Source organism: Phalacrocorax aristotelis, chromosome W (genome assembly GCF_949628215.1).
Source record: "Phalacrocorax aristotelis chromosome W, bGulAri2.1, whole genome shotgun sequence".
Lineage (NCBI taxonomy): Eukaryota > Metazoa > Chordata > Aves > Suliformes > Phalacrocoracidae > Phalacrocorax > Phalacrocorax aristotelis.
In genome coordinates, this window is record NC_134310.1 from 15635765 (window position 1) to 15655598 (window position 19834).

A 19834-nucleotide genomic window follows, 5' to 3' on the forward strand; every position below is an offset into this window, starting at 1 on the left:
TCGCACTGAGGATAATTATTGTAACAACAGCCCCTCTCTTTCCTGGCTGTGTGGTTCCTGCTTCACCCACAGTGAGTCTGTGAAGGTCTCCTTAGCACTTCCCAGGAGAGGGAGCAGGAGAGAGGAAGGCAGCAAATGCCCAGACCAGAGTCTCTTGTTCCCCATCTGTGTCTCCCCTTGACTGGCTGGCAATGCTGCTCTGAGAAGCCGCATGGATCCCCACTGGGTGAGCGTGGCCCCTTTGGGTACAGCTCTTGCTCTCCTCCTTTCAGCAATGCCATGCTGCCAGCCCTGCCAGGTTCCCCTTTCTGAGGGCTCTGCCTGTCCTGCCCCTTGGCAGATGACCCCCCTGGCTGGCAGAACTGCCCCCACACCCATACCGCTTCCTTTCTGGCCAGTATGGTAAAAACAGCAAGAGATCACTTTGCAGGCCACATCCCGGCATTCGGTACAGCTGCTGCATCATCCAGCCAGGGACCCTTCCTTACCTGCCATCAACTCTGTCACCACTAGACTGAGACCACGGTCTGTTAATCTGGGGTCCCCCCTGGATGTGCTAAATAGAAATGAAACCAGTAGGTAAGTCAAGTCCCTCTCCCACCCCCACCCAGGCCTGACTGTGTCATCCCGAGTCAGAGTCTGGTGTCTCAGTGTCTCCAAGTAATGCAGTGTCTCTGCCTCAGCACCTGGGACATGGTCCCTACCTGCAGGTCCTTTGGCACCAGGTGTATTGTGGCCATTGAAATGTAGTGCTGTCATGGCGTAGCCGGCAACTCAGGCCCACACAGTCGCTCACTCGCTCTCCCACCAGTGGGATGGGCGAGAGAATCAGAATGGTAACGCTCGTGGGTTGAGATAAGAACAGTTTAATAATTAAAATTAAAAACAACAACAACAACAAAAATGCAATGGAAAGGAAAACAGCAAGAGGCGCAAACACGGGGGGGGAGGGGAATGAACCATCGAAACAAACCGCACGCGCCGCAGCTGCTCACAACCTGCCGACCTGATGCCATGCCTTCCTGATCCACAAACTGCCCCCCTTAATATACTGGTCATGGTGTCACATGGTATGGAATGAACATGCCATTGGCCAGTTGGGGGCAGCTGCCATGGCCCCGTCCCTCCCAGCCTCCCACTGACGTGGCAGAGCATGGGAAGCTGGAAAGGTAGCCGACCACCACAGTGAAGAGAATTAACCCATTCTCAGCCAAAACCAGTACAGTCTCCACCCCTTATTCCATACCATTTACACCATGCCCAGGTCCCACACCATCCAATACAAACTTACCAACCACCACCCCTCCCCTTCCCATCCTTTAACATAATACACAGACATCATTCCCTTAGTCTATGGACCTTCCCTTCAAAATGTCCATTGAGTTCACCCAGTCCATGACTCTGGGCTCCATCTGTCATACCAGTCTTTCAGGGTGGGTGTGCTGGTTTTGGCTGAGAAGGGGTTAATTCTCCTCACTGTGGGGGTCGGCTACCTTTCCAGCTTCCCGCGCTCTGCCGCGTGGCGGGGGGGCTGGGAGGGGCAGGGCCATGGTGGGGGCGGCTGACCCCGACTGGCCAATGGCAGGTTCATTCCATACCATGTGACACCATGACCAGTATATTGAGGGGGGGCAGTGGCAGCGCGGAGGCGGCGCGGCGTCGGGTCGGCGGGCGGTGAGCGCAGTTTGTTCCGGCGGTTCGTTCCCCCTCTCCCCTCCCTTCCCCCCTCCCCCGGGGCTTTGCGCCTCTCGTTGTTCTCCTTTACATTGCATTTCTACTGTTGTTTCTTTTAATTTGAATTATTAAACTGTTCTTATCCCAACCCACGAGCGTTACCCTTCTGATTCTCTCCCCCATCTACCGGTGGGGGAGTGAGCGAGCGGCTGTGTGGGGCTGAGCTGCCGCTAAACCACGACAGTCCTTTTGGCGCCCAACGTGGGGCTCAAGGGTTGGAGATAACAGCTGCTGGTCACAGCACCATGTTCTCATTTTTGCAGTTGGTGTTAAAAATCGGTGTTGGTTTGTTGAGTCTGCTGTGTTCTGCTGTGATTAGTAATGTTTTGCCTACAAGATTTGTTATACAAACACTCGTTTTCAGCTTTATCTGGTATTTGGGGTTTTTGCTGAAACCGTTACTGTACTTCGGATACCACCTTGTTGAGGCAATTAGCAATTATACCTCCTCCTCGGAGAGATTTTATATGGAGGAAATACAGAATAATACCTTTGCAACTTTCTTCTATGATGTCTGTGCCTTTGTTACAACCACCTTTTTGTATCTTGAACATCCTTGGGTGGTTAAGGTGCACTTATTGTTAGTTTTTGGGCATGTTGTTTTGGTTTTGACTAAGCAACTTAAGAATATCACCCAGAAATCTGCCCCGAGGCTTGATAGTTACGAGTGGCAGGGCATGTGGGATAGCATGGGCAAATACCTAGGGCAGTGGGCACCCCCAGTGTTTTGGAGTTTCACCCCCGAACAAGTGCAGAATCCTGAAAAACTAGTAGAATATTTGGAGAAAGTATGTTGTTATGCTGGGAACTCCAGAGAGACGCAGATAACTGCAACATGCTGGGGTCTGGCCCATGCATACCGATCCCTGCTCAACAGTATTCAGTGCCCCCAGGGGGAAGAGAAGGTCTCTGGATTGAAATGCAAAGTGTCTGGCACTGTAGACAATCCAGCCCTGACAACGGCCACTGCAGCCACTCAAACCCCCACAACAAGTATTGGAGCTGGCTCAGAAAATAAACCCGTACCAGTATCAGTTGCCCCCATACACAAGACGAAATATTGGAAGCGGACATCAACTCGTTTAGAACGGGATGATGAAGAACCAGGGCCATTGCGGGGAGAGGAGGAAGAAGTCATAAATGAAATAGAGACCACCCGATCCCTGTCCTTGAGCGAGTTTCGAGATGTGCGAAAAGATTATAGCTGTCGTTCAGGTGAGCACATTGTCACCTGGCTGCTCCGATGCTGGGGTAATGGGGCCAGTAGCCTGGAACTAGAGGGAAAAGAAGCCAAACAATTGGGATCCCTTTCTGGGGAAGGGGGTGCTGACAAAGCAACTGGGAAAAAAACACAAGCCCTCAGCCTCTGGAGGCGACTCCTGTCCGGAGTGAAGGAAAGGTATCCCTTTAAAGAAGATGTTACATATCGCCCAGGAAAATGGACAACTATGGAGAAAGGCATCCAGTATCTAAGGGAATTAGCTGTGCTTGAGGTGATTTATGGTGACCTGGACGATCAACGGTCATCCAAAGATCCAGATGAAGCCGAGTGCACACGACCCATGTGGCAGAAGTTTGTACGGAGCGCACCATCTTCGCATGCAAACTCATTGGCAGTGATGTCCTGGAAAGATGACAAGACACCAACGGTGGCAGAGGTGATAGATAGACTCCGGGGTTACGACACAAATCTCTCTTCCTCGCTTGTCTCTGCTGTGGAGAAACTATCCCAAGAGGTCCAGCAACTCAAAGAAGATCTGTCCTACTCCCCACCTCGACAGAGCAGTGTCTCAGCTGTTAGGAATAAGCGTCCTTTGGCTCAAAGGAGGGGATACACACCACGGGCCACCCTATGGTTCTACCTGCGTGACCACGGAGAGGACATGATGAGGTGGGATGGCAAGCCTACTTCGACCCTACAGGCACGAGTACATGAACTGCAAGGAAGAACAGTCACTCAGGGAGGCTCTTCCAGGAAAGCTGCTGCTCCAGTTTCCAGCGAGCAAGTCCCCAGACAGAGGAGTAGAAGTGCAGATTTTATTTCTAAGTGTAATAGAGGGACTCCTGATTCACATTGACAGGAAGTGAGTTGTGACTGCCATGATCAGGACTAGAGGGGCCCTGCCTCCAGCCAGGTGGAGGAAAGGGATAACCGGGCTTACTGGACTGTGTGGACCCGATGGCCTGGCACGTCCGACCCACAGGAGTATAAAGCTTTAGTGGACACCGGCGCACAGTGCACCTTAATGCCATCAAACTATATAGGGGCAGAACCCATCAGCATTGCTGGAGTGACAGGGGGATCTCAAGAGCTAACTGTATTGGAGGCCAAAGTGAGCCTAACTGGTAATGAGTGGCAGAAGCACCCCATTGTGACTGGCCCAGAGGCTCCATGCATCCTTGGCATAGACTACCTCAGGAGAGGGTATTTCAAGGACCCAAAAGGGTACAAGTGGGCTTTTGGTGTAGCTGCCTTGGAGACGGAGGAAACTGAACAGCTGTCTACCTTGCCCGGTCTTTCAAAGGACCCTTCTCTTGTGGGGTTGCTGAAGGTCAAAGAACAACAGGTGCCAATCGCCACCACAACAGTGCACCGGCGGCAATATCACACCAACAGAGACTCTCTGATCCCCATCCATAAACTCATTCACCAACTGAGGAGCCAAGGAGTCATCAGTAAGACCCACTCACCCTTTAACAGTCCCATACGGCCAGTGCGGAAGTCTAATGGAGAGTGGAGACTAACAGTAGATTATCATGGCCTGAACGAAGTCACTCCACCATTGAGTGCTGCTGTGCCAGACATGCTAGAACTTCAATACGAACTGGAGTCCAAGACAGTCAAGTGGTATGCCACAATTGATATTGCTAATGCATTCTTCTCAATCCCTCTGGCAGCAGAGTGCAGGCCACAGTTTGCTTTCACATGGAGGGGCGTCCAGTACACCTGGAATCGACTGCCCCAGGGGTGGAAACACAGTCCTACCATTTGCCATGGACTGATTCAGACTGTACTGGAAGAGGGAGAAGCTCCAGAACACCTTCAATACATTGATGACATCATTGTGTGGGGCAACACAGCGGAAGAATTTTTTGAGAAAGGAGAGAAAATAGTCCAAATCCTTCTGAAAGCTGGTTTTGCCATAAAACAAAGCAAGGTGAAGGGACCTGCATGAGAAATCCAGTTCTTAGGAATCAAATGGCAAGATGGACGTCGTCAGATTCCAATGGATGTGATCAACAAAATAGCAGCCATGTCTCCACCAACTAGCAAAAAGGAAACACAAGCTTTCTTGGGCGTTGTGGGTTTCTGGAGAATGCATATTCCAAATTACAGTCTGATCGTAAGCCCTCTCTATCAAGTGACCCGGAAAAAGAATGATTTCAAATGGGGCCCTGAGCAATGACAAGCCTTTGAACAGATTAAACGAGAAATAGTCCATGCAGTAGCTCTTGGGCCAGTCCGGGCAGGACAAGATGTAAAAAATGTGCTCTACTCTGCAGCTGGGGAGAATGGCCCTACCTGGAGCCTCTGGCAGAAAGCACATGGGGAGACCCGGGGTCGACCCCTAGGGTTTTGGAGTCGGGGATACAGAGGGTCTGAAGCCCACTATACTCCAACTGAAAAAGAGATATTGGCAGCATATGAAGGGGTTCGAGCTGCTTCAGAAGTGGTTGGTACTGAAGCACAGCTGCTCCTGGCACCCCGACTGCCAGTGCTGGGCTGGATGTTCAAAGGAAACATCCCCTCTACACACCATGCAACTGATGCTACGTGGAGTAAATGGGTTGCACTGATCACCCAGCGGGCTCGAGTAGGAAACCCCAGTTGCCCAGGAGTCTTGGAAGTGATTATGGACTGGCCAGAAGGCAAAGATTTTGGATTATCACCAGAGGAGGAGGTGACACGTGCTGAAGAAGCCCCACTGTATAACACACTGCCAGAAAAGGAGAAGCAATATGCCCTGTTCACTGATGGGTCCTGTCGCCTTGTGGGAAAGCATCGGAGATGGAAGGCTGCTGTATGGAGTCCTACATGACAAGTCGCAGAAACTGCTGAAGGAGAAGGTGAATCGAGCCAGTTTGCAGAGGTAAAGGCCATCCAGCTGGCCTTAGACATCGCTGAACGGGAAAAGTGGCCAGTGCTCTATCTCTATACTGACTCCTGGATGGTGGCAAATGCCTTGTGGGGCTGTCTACAGCAGTGAAAATTGAAATACTGGCAGCGCAGAGACAAACCCATCTGGGCTGCCACATTGTGGCAAGATATTGCTGCCCGGGTAGAGAACCTGGTTGTAAAGGTACAGCATGTGGATGCTCACATCCCCAAGAGTCGGGCCACTGAAGAACATCGAAACAACCAGCAGGTAGATCAGGCTGCCAAGATTGAAGTGGCTGAGGTGGATCTGGACTGGCAACATAAGGGTGAACTATTTCTAGCTCGGTGGGCCCATGACACCTCAGGCCATCAAGGGAGAGATGCAACATACAGGTGGGCTCGTGATCGAGGGGTGGACTTGACCATGGACACTATTGCACAGTTTATCCACGAATGTGAAACATGCGCTGCAATCAAGCAAGCGAAGCGGGTAAAGCCTCTGTGGTATGGGGGACGATGGCTGAAATATAAATATGGGGAGGCCTGGCAAATTGACTCTATCACACTCCCACAGACCCGCCAAGGCAAGCGCCATGTACTTACAATGGCAGAAACAACAACTGGCTGGCTGGAAACATATCCCGTGACCCACACCACTGCCCGGAACACTCTCCTGGGTCTTGAGAAACAAGTCCTGTGGCGACATGGCACCCCAGAGAGAACTGAGTCAGACAAGGGGACTCATTTCCGAAATAACCTCATAGACACCTGGGCCAAAGAGCATGGCCTTGAGTGGGTGTATCACATCCCCTATCACGCACCAGCCTCTGGGAAAATTGAACAGTACAATGGACTGTTAAAAACTACACTGAGAGCAATGGGGGGTGGAACATATAAGCACTGGGATACACATTTAGCAAAAGCCACGTGGTTGGTCAACACGAGGGGATCTGCCAACTGAGCTGGCCCTGCCCAGTCAGAAATCTGTCGTGGTTTAGCCGGCAGCTCAGCCCCACACAGTCGCTCGCTCACTCCCCACCGGTAGATGGGGGAGGGAATCAGAAGGTTAACGCTCGTGGGTTGGGATAAGAACAGTTTAATAATTCAAATTAAAAGAAAAAACAGTAGAAATGCAATGGAAAGGAGAACAACGAGAGGCGCAAAGCCCCGGGGGAGGGGGGGAAGGGAGGGGAGGGGGGGAACGAACCGCCGAAACAAACCGCACGCGCCGCAGCCGCTCACCGCCCGCCGACCTGACGCCGCGCCACCCCCGTGCTGCCACTGCCCCCCCTCAATATACTGGTCATGGTGTCACATGGTGTGGAATGAACCTGCCATTGGCCAGTCGGGGTCAGCCGCCCCCACCATGGCCCTGCCCCTCCCAGCCCCCCCCGCCACGCAGCAGAGCGCGGGAAGCTGGAAAGGTAGCTGACCCCCACAGTGAGGAGAATTAACCCCTTCTCAGCCAAAACCAGCTCATTCTCCACCCCTTATTCCATACCATTTACACCATGCCCAGGTCCCATATGATGCAATACAACCGTACCGACCACCACCCCTCCCCTTCCCATCCTTTAACATAATACACAGACATCATTCCCTTAGTTCATGGACCTTCCCTTTAAAATGTCCATTAAAATGTCCATTGAGTTCACCCAGTCCATGACTCTGGGCTCCATCTGTCGTATCAGTCTTTCAGGGTGGGAGAGATGGTGTGTGGCGTTGGGTTGCTGCATACCGAGTCAGTCATCGTTCCATCACTGCTGCACGGCTTGTTTCACAGTTTATCTTCCATGGGTTGGGAGGCTTGTACTCTGATATCATTGATACAACACAGAGGTGACACACAATATTATATAGCAGTTCACATTGTGCCATTCAGTTCATTGACTGTTTTCGCCCAAAATCAAATCCCCTTGAGGCACACATCGGATTTCTCCATCCTCCCGCATCACCCACCAAGTTCGCCCAGGTCCTCGAGCAAAAGCAATCCCACGAATGGGTTTGCCTTTGCCGGAGGCAGGAAGAACCCAGACTGTTTTGCCCAGCATACTTTTTATGAGCACTACAGGGACTCTATCCCCTTCCACAGTATGTAGGATTTCTGACTGGGCAGGGCCAGCTCAGTTGGCAGATCCCCTCGTGTTGACTAACCACATGGCTTTTGCTAAATGTGTACACCAGTGCTTGAATGTTCCACCCCCCCATTGCTCTCAGTGTAGTTTTTAACAGTCCATTGTACCTTTCAATTTTCCCAGAGGCTGGTGCGTGATAGGGGATGTGATACACCCACTCAAGGCCATGCTCTTTGGCCCAGGTGTCTATGAGGTTGTTTCGGAAATGAGTCCCCTTGTCTGACTCAGTTCTCTCTGGGGTGCCATGTCGCCACAGGACTTGTTTCTCAAGACCCAGGAGAGTGTTCCGGGCAGTGGTGTGGGTCATGGGATATGTTTCCAGCCAGCCAGTTGTTGTTTCTGCCATTGTAAGTACATGGCGCTTGCCTTGGCGGGTCTGTGGGAGTGTGATAGAGTCAATTTGCCAGGCCTCCCCATATTTATATTTCAGCCATCGTCCCCCATACCACAGAGGCTTCACCTGCTTCGCTTGCTTGATTGCAGCGTATGTTTCACATTCGTGGATAACCTGTGCAATAATATCCATGGTCAAATCCACCCCTCGATCACGAGCCCACCTGTATGTTGCATCTCTCCCTTGATGGCCTGAGGTGTCATGGGCCCACCCAGCTAGAAATAGTTCACCCTTGTGTTGCCAGTCCAGATCCACCTCAGCCACTTCAATCTTGGCAGCCTGATCTACCTGCTGGTTGTTTCGATGTTCTTCAGTGGCCCGACTCTTGGGGACGTGAGCATCCACATGCTGTACCTTTACAACCAGTTTCTCTACCCGGGCAGCAATATCTTGCCACAAAGTGATGGCCCAGATGGGTTAGTCTCTATGCTGCCAGTTGCTTTGCTTCCACTGCTGCAGCCAGCCCCACAAGGCATTTGCCACCATCCAGGAGTCAGTATAGAGATAGAGCACTGACCACTTTTCCCGTTCAGCAATGTCTAAGGCCAGCTGGATGGCCTTTACCTCTGCAAACTGGCTCGATTCACCTTCTCCTTCAGCAGTTTCTGCGACTTGTCATGTAGGACTCCATACAGCAGCCTTCCATCTCCGGTGCTTTCCCACAAGGCGACAGGACCCATCAGTGAACAGGGCATATTGCTTCTCCTTTTCTGGCAGTGTGTTATACAGTGGGGCTTCTTCAGCACGTGTCACCTCCTCCTCTGGTGATAATCCAAAATCTTTGCTTTCTGGCCAGTCCATGATCACTTCCAAGATCCCTGGGCGACTGGGGTTTCCTACTCGAGCCCGCTGGGTGATCAGTGCAACCCATTTACTCCACGTAGCATCAGTTGCATGGTGTGTAGAGGGGATGTTTCCTTTGAACATCCAGCCCAGCACTGGCAGTCGGGGTGCCAGGAGCAGCTGTGCTTCAGTACCAACCACTTCTGAAGCAGCTCGAACCCCTTCATATGCTGCCAATATCTCTTTTTCAGTTGGAGTAGAGCGGGCTTCAGACCCTCTGTATCCCCGACTCCAAAACCCTAGGGGTCGACCCCGGGTCTCCCCATGTGCTTTCTGCCAGAGGCTCCAGGTAGGGCCATTCTCCCCAGCTGCAGTGTAGAGCACATTTTTTACATCTTGTCCTGCCCAGACTGGCCCAAGAGCTACTGCATGGACTATTTCTCGTTTAATCTGTTCAAAGGCTTGTCATTGCTCAGGGCCCCATTTGAAATCATTCTTTTTCCGGGTCACTTGATAGAGAGGGCTTACGATCAGACTGTAATTTGGAATATGCATTCTCCAGAAACCCACAACGCCCAAGAAAGCTTGTGTTTCCTTTTTGCTAGTTGGTGGAGACATGGCTGCTATTTTGTTGATCACATCCATTGGAATCTGACGACGTCCATCTTGCCATTTGATTCCTAAGAACTGGATCTCTTGTGTGGGTCCCTTCACCTTACTTTGTTTTATGGCAAAACCAGCTTTCAGAAGGATTTGGACTATTTTCTCTCCTTTCTCAAAAAATTCTTCCGCTGTGTTGCCCCACACAATGATGTCATCAATGTATTGAAGGTGTTCCAGAGGTTCACCCTGTTCCAGTACAGTCTGAATCAGTCCATGGCAAATGGTAGGACTGTGTTTCCACCCCTGGGGCAGTCGATTCCAGGTGTACTGGACGCCCCTCCATGTGAAAGCAAACTGTGGCCTGCACTCTGCTGCCAGAGGGATTGAGAAGAATGCATTAGCAATATCAATTGTGGCATACCACTTGACTGTCTTGGACTCCAGTTCGTATTGAAGTTCTAGCATGTCTGGCACAGCAGCACTCAATGGTGGAGTGACTTCGTTCAGGCCACGATAGTCTGCTGTTAGCCTCCACGCTCCATTAGACTTCCGCACTGGCCATATGGGACTGTTAAAGGGTGAGTGGGTCTTACTGATGACTCCTTGGCTCCTCAGTTGGTGAATGAGTTCGTGGATGGGGATCAGAGAGTCTCTGTTGGTGCGATATTGCCGCCGGTGCACTGTTGTGGTGGCGATTGGCACCTGTTGTTCTTTGACCTTCAGCAACCCCACAAGAGAAGGGTCCTTTGAAAGACCGGGCAAGGTAGACAGCTGTTCAGTTTCCTCCGTCTCCAAGGCAGCTACACCAAAAGCCCACTTGTACCCTTTTGGGTCCTTGAAATACCCTCTCCTGAGGTAGTCTATGCCAAGGATGCATGGAGCCTCTGGGCCAGTCACAATGGGGTGCTTTTGCCACTCATTCCCAGTTAGGCTCACTTCGGCCTCCAATACAGTTAGCTCTTGGGATCCCCCTGTCACTCCAGCAATGCTAATGGGTTCTGCCCCTATATAGTTTGATGGCATTAAGGTGCACTGTGCACCAGTGTCCACTAAAGCTTTATACTCCTGTGGGTCTTATGTGCCAGGCCATCGGATCCACACAGTCCAATAAACCCGGTTATCCCTTTCCTCCACCTGGCTGGAGGCAGGGCCCCTCTAGTCCTGATCATGGCAGTCACAACTCACTTCCTGTAAATGTGAATCGGAAGTCACTCTATTACTCTTAGGAATAAAATCAGCGCTTCTACTCCTCTGTCTGGGGACTTGCTCGCTGGAAACTGGAGCAGCAGCTTTCCTAGAAGAGCCTCCCTGAGTGACTGTTCTTCCTTGCAGTTCATGCAATCGTGCCTGTAGGGTCGAGGTAGGCTTGCCATCCCACCTCATCATGTCCTCTCCGTGGTCACGCAGGTAGAACCATAGGGTGGCCCGTGGTGTGTATCCCCTCCTTTGAGCCAAAGGACGCTTATTCCTAACAGCTGAGACACTACTCTGTAGAGGTGGGGAGCAGGACAGATCTTCTTTGAGTTGCTGGACCTCTTGGGATAGTTTCTCCACAGCAGAGACGAGCGAGGAAGAGAGATTTGTGTCGCAATCCCGGAGTCTATCAATCACCTCTGCCACCGTTGGTGTCTCGTCATCTTTCCAGGACATCACTGCCAATGAGTTTGCATGCGAAGATGGTGCGCTCCGTACAAACTTCTGCCACGTGGGTCGTGTGTACTCAGCTTCATCTGGATCTTTGGATGACCGTTAATCATCCAGGTCACTATCAATCACCTCAAGCACAGCTAATTCCCTTAGATACTGGATGCCTTTCTCCATAGTTGTCCATTTTCCTGGGCGATATGTAACATCTTTAAAGGGATACCTTTCCTTCACTCCGGACAGGAGTCGCCTCCAGAGGCTGAGGGCTTGTGGTTTTTTTCCAATTGCTTTGTCAATGCCCCCTTCCCCAGAAAGGGATCCCAATTGTTTGGCTTCTTTTCCCTCTAGTTCCAGGCTACTGGCCCCATTACCCCAGCATCGGAGCAGCCAGGTGACAATGTGCTCACCTGAACGACAGCTATAATCTTTTCGCACATCTCGAAACTCGCTCAAGGACAGGGATCGGGTGGTCTCTATTTCATTTATGACTTCTTCCTCCTCTCCCCGCAATGGCCCTGCTTTTTCATCATCTCGTTCTAGATGAGTTGATGTCCGTTTCCAGTATTTCGTCTTGTGTATGGGGGCAACTGATACTGGTATGGGTTTATTCTCTGAGCCAGCTCCAATACTTGTTGTGGGGGTTTGAGTGGCTGCAGTGCCTGTCGTCAGGGCTGGATTGTCTACAGTGCCAGACACTTTGCATTTCAATCAAGAGACCTTCTCTTCCCCCTGGGGGCACTGAATACTGTTGAGCAGGGATCGGTATGCATGGGCCAGGCCCCAGCACGTTGCAGATATCTGTGTCTCTCTGGAGTTCCCAGCACAACAACATACTTTCTCCAAATATTCTACTAGTTTTTTAGGATTCTGCACTTGTTCGGGGGTGAAACTCCAAAACACTGGGGGTGCCCACTGCCCTAGGTATTTGCCCATGCTATCCCACATGCCCTGCCACTTGTAACTATCAAGCCTCGGGTCAGATTTCTGGGTGATATTCTTAAGTTGCTTAGTCAAAACCAAAACAACATGCCCAAAAACTAACAATAAGTGCACCTTAACCACCCAAGGATGTTCAAGATACAAAAAGGTTGTTGTAATAGGGACAGAGACATCATAGAAGAAAGTTGCAAAGGTACTATTCCTTATTTCCTCCATATAAAATCTCTCCGAGGAGGAGGTATAATTGCTAATTGCCTCAACAAGGTGGTATCCTAAGTACAGTAAGAGTTTCAACAAAAACCCCAAATACCAGATAAAGCTGAAAACGAGTGTTTGTATAACAACTCTCGTAGACAAAACATTACTAATCACAGCAGAACACAGCAGACTAAACAAACCAACACCAATCTTTAACTCCAACTGCAAAAAGGACAACATGGTGCTGTGACCAGCAGCTGCTGTTATCTCCAACCCTTGAGCCCCACGATGGGTGCCAAAAAGACTGTCATGGTTTAGCCAGCAGCTCAGCCCCACACAGTCATTCACTCACTCCCCCACTGGTGGGATTGTTATCGAAAAACGCAGTAAAATCAGAAACAACTCTTTAACACCAATTTAGTATTAAAGAGCAGGCATTCTTTATTCAGGGCACCGGATGCACGGGGGATCAGTGCTCCTAACGTGCATGCCTTACACACCTTTCCCATACAATTTATAGATCAAAAATGTACCTATTCTTACATATTCATTATTGTCCTTTCTACTGATTGGTACAAACTTGCTCGTTCCACATGTAGATTACTGCGAAAACTCAGTTGTCTTCTTCTATTGTTCTCTTTTGAGTAGGTGGTATTACTTGGGTCGGTGGTCCGTGAGTCAGTGGTCGCGATCTCCCCCTGCTGGAATTACCTTTTACCCTTTTGGCTCTCAGTCCCGGCAATCCTGGCCAGTTTTCTCAGTCCACTACATGAAACTACATTTTGTCATCCTTTTCTGACAGAAGCACATTGTCTATTGTTTCATTCACATTAATGATTACCTAGGGACTAAAATGCAGATCAAAGAATACACTGATTGGCATACTCCATGTCCCCAGACTTAATGTCCAGTTGGATAGGGCTGTACAAGGAGTATAGCAACATCCATGGTTGGTTAATTCTATCGCTCTGGTTACATTCCCCCCCCTTTGGAAGTTTTGAAATAATTATCTTTTCAATACTTCCATCTTAGATCTACAATATTCCACTATATGAGTTTAGTGTTTGGTTCATCTTCTTTTGATTGTGGTTTCTAGGGCGTATGCAGGTCTCATTTTATACATAAAATTTTATTAATTTGTTGACCTACATCTGCAAAAAAATGTGGTCCTCTATTAGAGGACATTCGCACTGGCACTCTAAATCTTGGTATTATTTTTTTCAGCAATATTTTAACTATTTCTTTAGCTTTGTTGGTGCAGCAAGAGAAAGATTTTGGCCATCTAGAAAATTTGTCAGTCAGCACTAACAAATACTTATATCTATTTTGTCTGGGTAACTTAATTTGTTAATAATCTTCAAGATAATTTTTTGTTTTGTTTTGTTATTCTTAAAGGTGGGTTTGGTTTTTTTTTTTGTTTAGGGGATTACTTCTAGGACAGATTAGATAGTTATTATGGGTTTAACTATTCTTGTCATGCCTACATACACTATAGATGTTTTTAAACTCAAAACTATAGTATCTACATCCCAGTGTGTTTGCTCATGCTTTTCTTTTGCAAGTTTTGTCATAACTTTGGGGGTTATTATTATCTGGGTGGTTGGGGGTTTTTTTTTTGGGTTTTTTTTTTTTTGGTGTTATTCACTATCCTTTTGTATTTTGTGAGGCTTCCAATTCTTCTGCTAATTGCTCATCCAGTTTATTATATCTCGGTTTTAACTCTGGAATTTTTATCTGTTTTACTGGTACTAGTGCAAGGATACCTTGTTCTGCAGTCGTCTTTGCAGCTTTATCTGCCAATCATTTATTTATGTTTACAGCCGTTTGGCCGAATTGAAGAGCTTTGCAATGCCTTACCACCACTTCTTTTGGTTTCTGCACATCTTCCAGAAGTTGGAGAATTTCTTCTTTATGCTTTATTGATGATTCTTGGGCTGATAGCAGTTCTTTTTTCTTTGAAATAGCTCCATGATTATGGATTACACCAAATGCATATTTGGAATCAGTCTAAATATTTATCTTTTGTCCTTTTGCCATTCGCAGAGCTTGCTTCAATGCCACCAACACTGCTTTCTGTGCTGAGGTGTTTGCAGGCAGCATCTCTGACTCCATTACCTCAGCGGTGATAACGACAGCATATCTGGCCATTCGCTTCTCTTCTCACCCAAAGCTTCTTCCATCTGTAAACAATCACAGATCAGGATTTTCCAGAGGTTTATGTCTCAGGTCCGGTCTGCTGGAATAGACTTGTTCAATAGTTAGCAAGCGATCATGTTTTAAATTGTCCGTAAGATTTTTTGTTGTTAAAAACATAGCAGGATTCACTATAGCAGTAGTCTTTGATTCCACATCATCTTGTTCTAACAAAACAACTTGATATTTCAACATTCTGCTAGGAGATAGCTAATGACCCCCCTTTTGTTCTAGAACAGTCACTATCATGTGCAGGACATATACTGTAATCTTTTGTCCCATTGTTAACTTTCAGGCTTCCTGGATCAGTAATGCTGTTGCTGCCACTGCCCGTAAACATCCAGGCCATTCTTTATTCACATTATCAAGTTGTTTGGAGAAGTAGCTCACAGGTCTCATCCAGGTTCCCAGTCGCTGTGTTAGCACTCCAAGTGCTAAATGTGTTTTTCATGGACAAACAACTCAAAAGGTTTAGTTAAATTAGGTAGGCCTAATGCAGGGGCCATCATCAAGACTTTTTTAAGTTCTTTGAATGCTATTAGGCATTCGGGTATCCAGGTTAAATATTTATCTTTTGATTCTTTCAATGCTTCATATAATGGTTTTACATACAGTCTATAGTTCAGAATTCAGAGCTGACACTATTTAATTATTTTCAGAAAAGCTCTCAGTTCCTTCGGGCTGCTAGGTTCAGGAATTTGACAACTAGGGGTTTTTTTTTGGTTTTTTCCTTTCATTTTCTAATTGTCTTTGAGATATTTCAGATCTTAAATCATTCCTTTTTTCTTATTTGGGTTTTGTTTCTGGAAACACTCTATCTTCTTTGGCCCAGAAAATTTAAAAATTTCAAAACATTTTTCTTTACTTTCTGCTGCTATCAGAATGTCATCCACATACTGTGATAATATGCCTCTCTCTTGGCTCTGTTTTTCTATATCTCTAATTTTTTTATTTTTTTTTTTGCCAGCTGAGTCTCAAATATCATACGACTATTTTTAAATCTTTGTGGAAGTACAGTCCATGTTAGCTGTGTCTTTCGTTCTGTGGTGGGGCTTTTTCATTCAAAAGCAAATATGCTTTGACTTTTTATGTCCAGAGGTATGCAAAAGAAGGCATCCTTCAAATCTAGTACAGTAAACCATTTATGCTCCTCTTTTAAAGAGGTCAGTAAAGTGTATGGATTAGCTACTACTGGATGTATATCTTGGACTATCTGATTTATAGCCCTTAAATCTTGAACTAGTTAATATTCTTTGCCTCTAGATTACTTTACTGGCGATATAGGAGTACTATATTCTGATTCACATTCTACCAAAAGCCCATATTCTAAAAATTTTATCATTAACTTCTCTAATTCTTTTCGAGCCTCCCACTTAATAGGGTATTGTTTTTGTCTTACTGGCTTGGCTCCAGGTTTTAACGTTACTTTTACCGGCTCTGCCAATTTAGATCGCTCCGGAGCTCCGCTCACTCAAACCAAAGGAATTACTGCATTTTCCACTTCTTTGGGAATCTGTTCCTCCCTGGAGGAATCCTGTAACAGAAACACTCTCACTTCTATGGCTTTTGATTCTGGTATTAGTAATTTAATATCTCTATCTTTAAAAGTTATTTGAGCATCTAATTTACTTAATAGATCTCATCATAACAGAGGCAGTGGGCATTTAGGCATATACAGAAATTGGTGAGTTGCTCATTGCTTCTCCAGTTTAAACTTTAATGGCCCTAAGAAAGACTAATTTTTCTTTACCCTGTAGCACTAACAACATCTACTGATTTATGACTAAATTTCCCTTTACATGTATTTAATACCAAATAAGTGGCTCCTGTATCTACCAAAAATTCTATTTCTTCATTCCCTAGCTTCAGTGTAACCAGGTGTTCAGCTAGGGTTGATTCCCCATGTGTCCTTCATGTCAAGCTACTTAAGCATTTTACTCAAATTTCTAGATTCAGGTTCTTCTAGTTTCTGAAGTTTTTTTACAGTATCTGGGGCTGATTGTCCCATTAATATAGAGGCCAATTGAATTGCTTTTTCTGGTTTTTCTGGGTCCAAATTAGTATATTTTCTGACAGTCACCGTCAGTCTTTCTATAGAGGCTGAAGGGGTCTCATTTAATTTGTCTTACTTCATAAATTTTGACTAATTTATTGCTTTTGGCACTGCATGTCTTACTCCAGATAAAAATCTCTCTCTGATATCTAGTCAACATTCCCCTGGGTCCTGGTTGATTAGGGTTCCACTCGGGATTTGTAGATGAAAAATTCTTATTCATTGTTCTCTATAAATTCCCATTAGCACGTGCTCTCTGCACCTGCCTTCTGGCTGTATTCCACGCCATTTTCTTGTCAGTTTCAGCAAGCAAAGTATCCAGTATCACTAGTAGAACAACACTTTTTCAAGTTCTCACCACATTTTCCTCTTTTCAAAAACATTGCCGTAGAATCTTGTGGACATATCTCACACTATTTCTGCCGCTCTGGATGATTCCACAGTGTAAAGAATAAATCAACATATGCCACTTCTTCCCATTTACCTTCCCTTTTTACAAAACAACATTAATTGCAAGATGGTATTATATTGCAATGTCTCATTTTCTGGCCATTTTTCTCCACCTTCCAACTGATACATTGGCCACCAATGATTGCAATATTCAATTAATGGTTTCCGAGTTAGTGGGTCACCACCTCTGATGTCTTTCCAATGCTTCAAAATACATCCCAAAGGTGTTCTTTGTGGGACAGGTTTCTTACTCGGAAATGTTCCCATCTCTCAGTTGGCTAGTAGTTGTGATTCTGCACTATCACAAGTACTAGTCAGAGGGACTCCAACCCCTGTTAGAGCTCCCTCCGGAATTCCACTCTCACTGGAAATCCCTGGGATTCCACTCTCACTGGAGATTCCCCAGTGGGATCTCTAACCCTCTGTTAGATATCCCTGGAGACTTCAACCCCCTGTTGAAGACTCCCCTACCCTTGGGCCCTGCTCCACAGGCTTTCGCCTAGCAGAGACTTACCAACCGAGGTACCTCTTGGCCCCAACCGTGCATAGCTTTCGCCACGCCTTACGGGCAGGCCTGTGGGACTCAAACCCACTATCCTATCCTATGTGGGAAGCTAACCCCACGTATTATTCTACCTAAGTTTCTTCTTAAAAGAATGCCTTGTTTACCTTAATCCAGGGGATCTTGCTCAGAATTCTCTGGTCCGGGGATCGGAAGCTCTCCCCGAGAATCCCTCGGTGCTGGCTGGGGGTCTCACGATCCCATGGATCCATCGAGATTCAAAAGCAGGGTCCCATCTGGGTCGCCAAAACTGTTACCGAAAAATGCGGTAAAATCAGAAACAACTCTTTAACACCAATTTAGTATTAAAGAGCAGGCATTCTTTATTCAGGGCGCCGGATGCACGGGGGATCGTTCCTCCTAACGTGCATGCCTTACACACCTTTCCCATACAATTTATAGATCAAAAATTTACCTATTCATACATATTCATTATTGTCCTTTCTACTGATTGGTACAAACTTGCTCGTTCCACATGTAGATTACTGCGCAAACTCAGTTGTCTTCTTCTATTGTTCTCTTTTGAGTAGGTGGTATTACTTGGGTCGGTGGTCCGTGAGTCGGTGGTCGCGATCTCCCCCTGCTGGAATTACCTTTTACCCTTTTGGCTCTCAGTCCCGGCAATCCTGGCCAGTTTTCTCAGTCCACTACATGAAACTACATTTTGTCATCCTTTTCTGACAGAAGCACATTGTCTATTGTTTCGTTCACATTAATGATTACCTAGGGACTAAAATGCAGATCAAAGAATACACTGATTGGTATACTCCATGTCCCCAGACTTAACGTCCAGTTGGATAGGGCTGTACAAGGAGTATAGCAACATCCATGGTTGGTTAATTCTATCGCTCTGGTTACAGGATAGGCAAGAAAATCAGAAGGGTAACACTAGTGGGTTGAGATAAGAACAGTTTAATAATTAAAATAAAAATAAGCAACAACAGTAATGCAATGGAAAGAAAAACGAGAGGCACAAAACCCGGGGTGGGGGGGAAGGGAGGGGAATGAACCACCGAAACAAACCACACACAATACAACCACTCAGCACCCACCGACCCGATGCCTCAGCTACCCGAGTCACAAACTGCCCCCCTTAATATACTGGTCACGGTGTCACATGGTATGGAATGAATATCCCATTGGGCAGTTGGGGTCAGCTGCCCCGGCCGTGGCCCTGCCCCTCCCAGCCTCCCGCCAACGCGGCAGAGCGCAGGAAACTGGTACCAGACCACCACAGTGAAGAGAGTTAACCCCTTCTTAGTCAAAACCAGCATAAGTGACCTTCCCCAGGCCTCGCTGCGCTGGAGGAAGAGAGGAAAGCTGTGCCTGGCATAAATCTGGACCCAGGTGCTGGGAGACCCTGGCAAAACCACAGGCCCCCTCCTGCCCTCTGACCGTCAAGGGAGGCCTGGGAGCTTGGCAGGAGCAGGGCAGAGAACAGGAGGAGCTCTTGCTGGGTTTCCCTCCACATGCAGAGCCCTTTAAGTCCTAACTTAGAGCACCAGCACAGGCTGAAACACTGGCAAAATCACTATCACTTGGGCTTAGGAGGGGCCAAATCCTTGGCTTGGGCACGTGGAGCCCCACGTGCTGTGTCCAGGGAATGGTACCTGTGCTGCTCAGCTGAGCTGGTGAGGACCTGGACCTGGCTTTATCCCATCCAGGTGGCCAGAAGCAGGGCTCCAATGATGCCTGGCTCAGGGGGAGGAGAAGTTAGAGGTGGCCAGGTGCTGTTTCCCCATCCCTGCTGTGGGTGCAGGAGTCCCTGGTCCCCATGTTGCTCTCTGGCTCTATAGGGGCAGGGTGGGCTCCTGCTGGGTGCTGTAAGAGGCTGAGCCCTGCTGCAAGCTGGCTCAGCTCTCAGCGGGGAGGAGCTGCCCTGGGAGGCAAAGCTAAACACAGCCAAGAGAAACCCCAAAAGCTAGGGGAAGGGGGAAGGGAACCTCCCCTGACCATGGTGCCTTGCAAAAGTGTGAGGAGCAGTGCTGTGCTCCAGCTGCTCCTCATCCCAGGCTGCCAGCACAGCCCTCCAGGAGGATGTACAAGG

At 47.8% G+C, this 19834-nt stretch overlaps 1 long non-coding RNA gene across 1 annotated transcript in view; it reads right to left on the reverse strand.

Moving 5' to 3' along the window:
• LOC142049313 (uncharacterized) overlaps nt 1-18095 on the reverse strand; it is a 35410-nt gene extending 17315 nt beyond the window's left edge. Inside the window, exons 1-2 of the long non-coding RNA XR_012657678.1 lie at nt 17895-18095; nt 16122-16256 (exon numbers count right to left, since the gene is read on the reverse strand). This is a non-coding gene — a long non-coding RNA (uncharacterized LOC142049313). The remainder of the gene's footprint in view (nt 1-16121; nt 16257-17894) is intronic.
• Between the last annotated feature and the right edge of the window lie 1739 nt (nt 18096-19834).